This window comes from Parus major, chromosome 9 (genome assembly GCF_001522545.3).
Source record: "Parus major isolate Abel chromosome 9, Parus_major1.1, whole genome shotgun sequence".
Classification (NCBI taxonomy): Eukaryota; Metazoa; Chordata; class Aves; order Passeriformes; family Paridae; genus Parus; species Parus major.
The window spans coordinates 1967433-1976128 of NC_031778.1; positions in this window are offsets into that span (position 1 = coordinate 1967433).

Here is an 8696-nt window from a genome sequence, read left to right on the forward strand (position 1 = left end):
CAACATCTCTGTAGCAACTGATTACAAAGGGAACTGGTTCTCAGCAGAAAAAATATTACAAACTTTAGTGCCCCAAATGGGAAGTAATCCAGTTTTGATTGCTGACTGGAAGAAAAAAAAAGAAAGGAGAGAAAAAAAAAAAAAAAAAAGAGAGAGAGAGAGAGAAGCATTAAAGCATTAAAATTAATCTCTTAGAATATTTTAATATTTTTATGGTTACTAATAAAATCAATAATAGCTTTTCAAGACTCAAATGCTCTGTGCATTTTTTTTTCTCTTAACATCTCCATAAAACCTGTAGTTGTCTGTTCTAGTTATAGTCCTGAGAAACAGAAGTAAGGTCATTCCTTCAAAAACAATGGAAAAAATGGTACAGCGGAGAGCAGGAGTAAAATTTTACTTAAAATCACGATTAACTCTTGTATTCTACTGGTCACTACATGTTAGGAACCTTCCTCCCCTTGTGCTGATCCAGTGGGGTTTTTAATGTCTTGCAGTCACCAGCCTGAGAACCATCCTCATTCAGCCATATGCAAAAGCCTCATATTTTTAGCCTGGATGTGTTGATCCAGGTGGCATCCTTTAAATTTCCATTTCCTGGGAGTCCATCCAAGAGGAGATGGAAATCATCTTGGCCAACTGCATTGCAGGAAACGGGCCACGAGTGAAAAGCCACGGCTGAGCATCAGCACCCAGCAAGGAGTGGAGATCCTGTGAGGACAAAACGCAAAGGGAGGTGGGAGGGAGGATCTGGGAGAGCTGGAGCTGCCAGCAGAGCCAAAGGGCTGCACCAGGTCTGGGGAATAAACCCTTTGTGCTCGCTCTGCTGCAGTCTGTGGGGTCAGTGTTCTCGTTTGTAACGCACAGTCTCACCCCAGTTATTTCCACAAGAGTGAATTTTCTGATCAGATGAACTAGGGGACAGCTACATTCCAAATCCTTAACCTCTGCAGTTCAGATTCTTCTTTTATTGGCTCATCCTTGCCCCACTTTCTGTATTTTCTCTTCTAGTATATAATGTGGAATTTATATTCCTTTATTTTTAATCACCTTTACAGTGTAATTTTCTCAGGTACTTATCTACCATTTCATCTCCCTGCTTTGCCTAATTACCTGTCCCTTTCCTTCAGATGGTTCTTTTATTCCCTTCTTTTCAGAATCATTAGCATTGCATTATTATTCTTAACAGCAGTACATTTATGTTTATTATGCAGTGTTTGCAAATAAATGGAGAACTGAATTTCTGCTTCTATTTACCTAAAGCTAAAAGGAGAAAATGCAATGTGGGTTAAATTACTTGCTTATTTTGGAAGGAATAATTTTTAAAGACTTTTAAGAACTCTGCTTTACAATCAGTACTTTTTATAGTTTTGGTGCTGCAAGGAATGTAGGAAATATTTATCAAATCATATCATTTTAATACACAAAAAAGAACTAATATTGAATCAGGTTTTTTTCTTCCTTGGATACTGCTCTTTTCCTTAAGGAAATAATTGTAACTACAGCAGGTAACTGAAATGATCCTGAGTAAATGGTGACATTCTGCCCTGTGAAGCACTTCTTGCTCATCCATATTTGGCTCTATAAACCTCATAAAAGGATAACCCCACTCACAGGGTGTTTTACTGCTGGAACCCACTGGACTGGAAGTTTTTTCCCTGGCTGTGTGGTCACCTTGCCATGGTGTTAGAAGACAATGGTGGTGCCAGACCCTTCTCCCATTCAGGTGAAGGACAAACAGTCCTACAAGATTACTGTGGAAGCAAAGGTGGATTCACCCAAGCTCCCCAGCCAGACAAGTGTGTGGCTGTGCAGTCCCACACTGAAGCCCAAAGACCTGTTAAATGCAGAAAGATCAGTCCAGACATCCCTGCCTGATCAAGGCCCAGCATGTCTGCTGATCACAGAGCCACAGATTCATCTGGTTTTCTTTTGCAGAAGCAGGAGGAAGGTGGAAGCTGTTGGAGTATACCACTGCTTTGTTTGAGCTCATTTTGCTTAAAATTAGCTCAGCAATTATGGTTTTATATAAACTAGTCTTGCTTCCTGACAGCCTGGGCTCTGACTGCCATACCCACGGCAGGCTCTCAGCCAGACTACATTAAAAAAATTGACACTTCACTTTCTTCAAAGGCTGAGAGAAACTTAGCCTTTGAAGAAAGAAAAAGACATTCTCTCTTCCTCTGGGTTAGGCAGCAGGGCTTTTAATTAATCCAGGGAACTTCTTCCACTAGGGAAGGCCCCAGTTGTCCAGTTCTTAGTGAACCACTCACTTCATGACACCGCTTCTCTTTCTCTGCTGCTCTAAAGCTGTGAGCTGTGCCTTGTGTCCCTTCCTGCTCCCCTCGACTGCCACACCCCACTGTAACATAGGACCTGTGGATAGCCCGAGGCTTTAGGTCCCTTCTATTGATCATGTTCATAGGAAAGAACTCCTGTTAAACACTAAAAACTAGCCAGAAAGTGACCCAAACTTCTCAATTCTAATCCAAAGGTGATTTGATTTGTTACATGCATTCTTTTCCCTTTATCAGCAGTAGATAAAATTATGTGGCATCTGATGGGAATTCTGCACCTTGCCCGTTGTCTGAGGCTCCAGGAGGAGCTGTCCTGTGAGGTGTGTGGTTTTATGAGGACAGGATGCTGGCTGGTGGCTGCTGCATGGCCCTGCTCACACCTGAACACGAGCCCAGGCTGCAGCTGAGTTCACACAACTCATGTGTGAGTCTGGCTGCCAACACAGCAGGCACTGGGAGCTCAGGGCATCACTTGGCACTGGACAGAGGTTCAAACAATGGAGTGGCAATCATTGCTTGTTCTTCTCCTAAGAGAAGCACTGAGCTCAAAGCTGCTGCTTCCATTTCTTATTTTGATCTTGTTTTAGTCTTTATCCCAGAGACATTACCAGTCAGCGAACACATTAAATGACATAGGAAGCAAAGCACTTATATCAATCTTTCCCTAAGAAGCTCCAGTTGTGTTTTATTAACAGAAACATTTCAGTTTCATAAATATTTAATGAAGTGACTGCCTATAGCAGGGAGACACTCCTGAGCTAATTGTTGCTGTGGTCAAACCACCAAGCAGCTTAGTATTTGCTTGCAGTGTCACATTACAATGAGCACAGCTGACAAACTGGTTATTAAAGTATTGGAAGCATCTCCTCTAAAACTGGGATTGTTTAATTAGCACAAGTCATTTATGCTACCTCAGGAATGATGTGGACTAAGAACTTGGTGCAATACTGCAGCCAAGATAATCAATGCACCTGTACAGTAAAACCAGAGAGCTCAGATTCTGTGGCAAACTGTCAGAGACCATCTGTTTGTGCCCCTGAATTCCCACCAGAGGAACAGAAGCCTGAAGTTATCCTGCTGGATATTCTGGTGGAGCAGCAAGCTACAGAGCAGCAGGGGCAAGAGAAAGAAATCCAGAAGGACAGAGGTGATCCCAGGAGGTCTGGGCAGTATCCAAAGGCTCACTGCTGAGCTCTACAGCAGTGCCAATAGGAGAGGGACAGAGCAGCCACTCCTCCCAGAAAAATCAGAGTCATGCCTTAGGATTTTAGCTTTTCTATTTGTCATGTATCTGTAATCCTGCAGTTCTTTAGTGTGTAACTCCAAACTCCACACACAGTGGGAGCTGCTGCTTTCCCATTTTGCTCAGACACAGCAATTCCTCTCCAGGCCTGGCAATCAAGGACACCTCACTGCCTCAGGCCTGAGAGATGGAAACAAAAGTGAGTTGGGGCAGCAAACTTGGGGTAAATGAGTTCATTCCCTGAAGCTGGAATTGGAAGATGAACCCCCAATGTGTAAATGGGCCAAACTTTTATAAGTGTGAAAACCTGTGACCCATCATCCATTTTTGGGTGCAGCCCCTGGGGAGCTTTGTTTGCCCTAAATGTACCTGAAGGCCCTTCAATAAATAGAACTGTTTTTTGTTCTCTTAATTTTGTCTGGCCTCTGTTTTTAAGTCAGCTCAAACAGGCATCAAGGGCAGTGCTGACTGCCCAGCTCCTCTGAAACCAGGCAACACAGAAAGATTAAAGTAGATGCAGAAGTTGTACATGTGAGATACTGAAGAAGGGAAATAGTAAACCAATATCTAGACACGCCTAAAACATCAAGGTGTGAAGTCTTACTGTCCAACTAGTTTGGACAGCCAGCAAGGGGTTTCTCTCATTGGTGATAAAATAGATTTATTGTATGTTAACTTTGTAGGACACTGAGACACAGTGACACAATGAAATTTATATCATTTTCTCCAAGATAATTTATACCACATATGCATTCTCATACCTAACAGAAGGCATTAAATAAAGGTAGAGTGTTTTCTTCCTGCTTATTACTATTATTATTATTATTATTATTATTATTATTATTATTATTATTATTATTATTATTATTATTATTATTAGTGAACTGGCTTACACTGTTTATTTTGGCTTTCCCATGGGACAAAGCCTGACTGGGGATCTGAGAGGACAAAGGTGTGCAGCAGAAACACACCAGAAAGCCTGGGTATGATACAGTAGTCCCAAAATGAGCTCCCCACCTGCTGTAGTGGCATCCAAAAGGCAGCACAAGCCAATTCTTGTTCCCAGGTGAGTTCACAGCCTGGAGAGCCCAGCTATACTGAAACCCCTGTGCATGAAGCCCAGGGCAGAGAACAAGTAGCAAATACTACTTGAGTAGTACTGGAGTACTGGAGCCTGAAGCTTCCAAAAATAATCATCTGCTGGTCTCACTGTGGGATGGGTGAGCTCCAGATGCCAGGAATCACCATATAGGGCCTGAGGTATGCCTGGATTAGACTGACTGGATGTGACTGACTACAGAATTTTTTGCTATTTCTGTAATAACTTTTCCCTGCTACACTACACAGTGAGTCAGATTTCATGGTTAGAGCAAGTGTGAGTCATACCAAGAATTGCTCTCCAAACCTGCTAAAGTTACTTTATTTCTTTTCCTTTTCAGAAACTCTTGCTGATCATCCACTGCTGCTAAGATGTAGCAATGGGGAACAAAGACACAGACTCCTCATGCATGAGAAGAAAATCACTTTATGTTATATCTTGACTGTTAAAAATGACAATATAATATTTGCTTTCACATTTATGGGTTAACTTCTTTACATGTTGTTGTTGATCACAAGGATTTGGATATGGTACAATGTGTAACTCCTTTTAGCTGCTTATTAGTATAACACAATCTATTAGTTTTGCACTGTATAGCTATTATAGGAATAGTAATGTGATGAATATATAATATCTATGTATGCACCGTATAGCTTGTAGAAATAGTGGTGTAATGAATGAATTATATTGTAGGCTGAACATGAAATGTTAAAATGCTCCTGTATAATTAAGGAAATGATGTAATTATGCTTCTTCCCCCCACATCTGCTGACTGACCTCTCCAAGTGATAACAGTGACACAGACCAGAGCACCTGAGAAGAACTGGAGAAGAACTTGTTAACTCCTTATCAGGGAGCATGAAACAATAGGATGGAAACACAAGAATAAATAAAATATATTGACCTAACCCACAGGATGTCATACAGATAAGTCAGACAAAAGAGTTCCTGAAACATCATAAAGCTCAACAGATGTATGAAACACATGAATATGCATGTAACAGTATAAAGACAACACTGGCTTCTTCTATCAGTGTTCTTTGGCCAATAGCCAGAAACACCCAGCGCTGGACATTGTCCTTTTTTATTCCTTTATTAAACTTCAAAACTCTAGAGAGTGAACTTTGTTTCTCACAAGGACCCTAATGATTTTCAGAAATTGTAACATGTCTATATCACAGCAGTTACGTCAGGACAGTGTGACAAAAGGTCACTCACACCATGAAGGAACCCACGGTGTCTCACATGCAGTCTGTCTGATCTCATCCTGATTTAAAAATTGAGGACATACAGGGCCTTTAGCTAGCTTGTCATGAGGCACCCCAACTCCCCCTCTTTTTGTTTTTAATAAGCTTGGTTTGAATGAAGCTTGCCTTGTGGGAGAGTGGGGAATGTCCCCATTGTGAGACACGCCCCATTGCTGCAGGAAGTTACGGCTTTGCTCTGAGGGACAGGCAGGTCCATCGTCCATGTCCATGGTGTTGGGAAGGCCTGGAGCAGTAAAATGGGAAAGCCAATGCCAGATAACATCAGGGGTCTTCTCTGGAGTGAGCAGTAACAACAGGAACATGATTCAATTGTGAACTAAATTAACAAGGTGAAAGCTACAGCTGCCTACATGCTTTGCTGTCACCCAGGGATGCCGAGGAGCCTTCTCCCCATCGTGAGGACAATGAGAGCCTTCTCTGGATAAGGTTCCCAAGTCTCTCTCAAATGAAAGTGGTCAGTCTCTGTAAAGCCAAATTAGCTAGTCAAAGTGACTTGCTTTCAATTTTAGCACAGAAACACCTGGTTTTGATGGCATACCTTTCCTGCCAGTCAAGGCCAGAGCTAAGACCTAGACTGTGAGAACTTCCCTATCATATCCTTAAAATAAATATTTCAGTAATAACTTATAGAACAGCCGGCTTTGTCTTCTATCCTTAGCTAAATAAGCAATGATATTACAAGTAATTTGTAAATAACTATGCACATGTATATACAACTCCTTTGAAACCACCATTTACCTTTTTGTCACAAACAAACCAATTCAAAACCATCAAAGGAAACATCTCTTTGTCTCAGGTTTTACAGGTCATATTCTGGTATTTAAATGCTGCAGTACTTAAGACTGTCAAATTAGCACTTAACATTCTTCTGTGTAAATTAAACATGAACACACTCCAAATGACTAAACTCTGGGATATGGATAACTCAGTTAACCTCAGGGGTTAGTGCTTTATGCTAAAGGAGCAGGAGGAACCTCACAACAGGAAGGATAAGACAACAGGATATCACAGGCTTCTGAGGAAGTTAATTGAAATTGCTTGCCTGGTGCTTTCTGCAATCTAGACTCAGCCTCTTAGTAAAGACAAAATTAAATTTAGGAACACGACCAGTATGGTTTCATGTCATGAAGGATTGCAAAGTACACAAGCTCAATACTGTTTTATCTGTTAATGATGATTAAGACTGAACAAGATATTTCTCTTCCACATGCTGCAACCCTCCACACTAAAATTAAAGATCTATAAAAGAATGGATTTCTTATCTTCTATCTCAAACTAGGGATCTGTTATGCAGTGATCTCCTTGAAAATGTACCAAGTATGAAACCATACCAAAATCTCAATTTTAAATGAAGTGTACTGATACGTTGTTGCCAATACACTGGAAAAAACCTTTCCACTAAAAGAAGCCCTTAACCCTCTAAACAGAACAGCTTTTGTCAGAAAGCAATTAAAGCCTCCTCATTTGTATTAAAGTCGTGACAAAACATGGCCTGTGGAAAATTGGTATCACACCTGTTATCCCAGTGATATCTGCATTGTTTTTATACTTGAGAACAGCTACGGAATTCTTACAAGTACTGCAAAGGTATAGAATCTTCCAACATGTTTCTGGTTTCTTTCTGTATCAATTGTGAGTTAAATTACTTTTGTTTCTCTATAAAGACTGAAGAGCATGGTGTCTGTTAACTAGAGGCAACAAAAATATCCTCCATAGCTAGCTAGATCTTATAATTTAAAAAAAGGATGCAGTGTGGGTGTTCAAGTACATACATTAACTATCAGAATGAAGGAGCATGTTTTATAAATGTGCTGAATTTAAGAGGTGGCTTTATTCTCAGTCTTGTGGCTCCTAATATAATTTGGGGGAAAAGAAGCTAAATATGGTTCTAGATAGGAAAGGGCCTTTTTTCACAGAAAGCTATTCTTGTTTTGAGGGCTTGAGCACAAGGGCAGTTTTAGCTTCTGGGGTTAGCTGTCGAAGCAAATGCAGGTGTGGGTCTCCATACTCCAGTAGGAGCTAGGTGTGCTGAAAGATGTCATCAATAACTCTTAGGTAGCACAAAAAGCCCCAGTTTCGCCTGAGGTGTTGCATTTTAAAGGAATATACTACACTGGCAGCATATGAGTAATCAGTTACGATGTTAAGAAGTTCCTGTGAAAATAAATGGAAGGCATATCGAATAGCAGCCAATTCTAAAATTTGCACGGAAGTCTTAACTCTGTAAACAAAAGATGCTTATTAACACGTTTTCTAGAAAACCTGTGGCTGACTTGTGCCACTAAAGAGTTATTGACTTTCTGGATGCGAGGTCGAGCCCTGTAGCAAGGCTTTATATATAAGGGGAGGTTATCCCTCTCGTCTCTTTGCCGAGGGTATTCCCTTTTAAAACGATCGATGGAATTGCAGTTCTAAGTGTCCGAAACCCAGGAGTCCCGGCGGGCAGCAGCCCCGGGCTGGGGAGCGCTGCAGGCGGCGGAGCCGGGGCCGCCCCAGCGCCTCCAGGGAGGTAAGGAAGGGGTGCGGGAAGGTGCCGCAGAACACGGACCGGGGGCCGCAGGAACGCCTCCAGCACCAAGTACAGGAGCGCAGCCCCGCAAACAGCAGCGCCTCGGGGCTGCAGAAAGCGTCCTCGATCGGCTTTTCCAGCCGCGACAGCGACGCTCCCGCCGCTCCGCCCGGACACAGCTGCGGCTTGACCGCCCCCAACGCCGGGAGAGCCGGCCCCCAGCGCCGGGAGAGCCGGCCCTCAGCGCCGGGAGAGCCGGCCCCCAGCGCCGGGAGAGCCG